At 29.0% G+C, this 2,061-nt stretch overlaps 1 long non-coding RNA gene across 1 annotated transcript; it reads left to right on the top strand.

Moving 5' to 3' along the window:
* Positions 1–520: 520 nt before the first annotated feature.
* Positions 521–1,809, top strand: LOC107885864. Its single transcript, XR_001680556.2, has 3 exons — positions 521–801; positions 1,413–1,621; positions 1,710–1,809. It is a non-coding gene; the product is annotated as an uncharacterized LOC107885864 (long non-coding RNA).
* The last annotated feature ends 252 nt before the right edge of the window (positions 1,810–2,061 follow it).

The following is a 2,061-nucleotide window of genomic DNA, read 5'->3' as shown; positions in this document are numbered from 1 at the left end:
CTAGTGACCTACTAGATTTACTACATTTCGAATTTTTCTTTTATAAACATAATATTTATATATAGACTTATGAAATATGAAAAATTTATGAATATGTAATTAAATATGTAATGTATAATTACTTATTATATTACCATGAGAATGAGACAATACTCACGTATGTCTAATCAAAAGCAAGTTAGAAATTACGCAAAAAAAAAAAACTTTCCAAATTGGTATCAACATAGTAACTAGTAATACGCATTCATTTATTTAGAAATAATAGTGAATATAAAAAGTTTGTCGTTGATTTGAATTTTTCATCGTTTTTCAGTTATCACTAGTGACTAGTCACGACTTATCACATGAAATAATAATACAACAGCACAGTATAAAAAAATGCCACCAGAGAGCAGCTACATAGCGAACGTACGACCACCGTACAACTTTGCAGCCACCTTATTTTATACAGTGTCCAGTCCTATGTAGTAGTTCGTGCTGTAAACCACGAACTATGATTATAATCATAGTTCGTGTTTTGTGTCAATAATTAATTTTTTTTTTTAAAAAGAGGGACGTTATGTTGGTACCACTGTCCTTCAACGTATGTGTGCATGTGTTTGTTTGTGTGTGTATGTGTGTGCGTCGAGAGAAAAGACGCCATATTATATATTGTTTTTGTAACGACCACACATCTGCTGTTCTCATGTCAGACATCAGACGTCATCCTATACCAGAAAGGTTATTCAAAAAAGTTGATCTATTATTTTTTTAAAGCTCGTACAAAATTGACACAGAATCGACATTTTTAAAGAAGACGATGTAAGTAACTTGATAATATATGTAGGATGCTAACTTCCTTTCTTCCACTCACCAATCCGTTTGACATAATAAAATCTGTCAGGGCATAATTCTGGTTTAATAACCTATCGATTTTTCAAAAATGTGTATTTTAAGGTACTTTATAAGAACGTAAAAAAAGATCCCGGACAAACTTTGTTTTGAAGTTAATGATGAAAAACTTGAAAAACTTGATTTATTTTAGTTACGCGAAACAAAATACTTAGTACTGAATTTTTTTAAATTTTTTTTCCAAACTGAAAAAAATGTAGCTTTTGAAGTTCTTCATCAATAACTTCAAAACAAAGTTTGTCCAGCCTTTTTTTTTTACTTCCTTACAAAGCACTCTAAAACACACATTTTGAAAAAAAAAAAATTTTAAAAATCGATACGTTGCTAAAACAGAATCGTTCATCTGTCAGTTTAATTTCAAATCAGAAATAATCATGTCAAGTCGTTTGTCAAGTAAAAAGTAGACAAGGTAAAATGATATATTTTTAATAAATAATTGGATCTACCATTCGTATGCCACCCTTTAAGTTTTTATTCAGTGAGTAATAAACAATATTTATGAATATAAGTGTGTATTTTAGGAATTGTTTAAAAGCAGTTATTTTATTATGGACCGGCATCATAGTTTTCCATGCATCGGTGACCGCTATTGTGGTTGGTGATATGGAAATAAGTGCTGTAAAAATAAACACTTGTAGAGGAGTGTTTGAAAGTTTTGAAGTAGAATTTGCTTTTATACGTAATGAGAGGACCTAGGAACACTTGTATTGGACGGGCGTCGATCCAAAAAGTATGTAATTGTGGTGTAAAACTGTAACAACTACATTATACCTAAACTATGTTGATTAATATAATGTACCTAATTGACTATTTTTTAGGTACTCATGGAGCACGAGAACGTCTAATAATAACTTTTAAACAATCGCCATGTAATGAAGAAATACAGCGTAAATTTCAAAAAATTGAATCGCCTGTAAAGGTATACCTAATTAATATTTATAATTTTTAATATTAGTAAAATTTAAAATTATTGCTTTTAATTTTAAACTTGTTAATATTTTTTTTCACATGGTAGTTAGAACTTTTTCGGTCTGAATTAAACGTACGTTTTTACTAAGACATTAATCAACCACAAAATAAATAAATAAATAATATGGTTTCGACTTTAAATGTAACATATATTATGTTAGTTTTTACACCAGTCGAACAGTAATATTACATTCTTTTACC

This window comes from Acyrthosiphon pisum, chromosome X, assembly GCF_005508785.2.
Source record: "Acyrthosiphon pisum isolate AL4f chromosome X, pea_aphid_22Mar2018_4r6ur, whole genome shotgun sequence".
NCBI classification, from domain to species: Eukaryota; Metazoa; Arthropoda; class Insecta; order Hemiptera; family Aphididae; genus Acyrthosiphon; species Acyrthosiphon pisum.
This window is presented reverse-complemented; position numbering and strand designations above follow the sequence as displayed.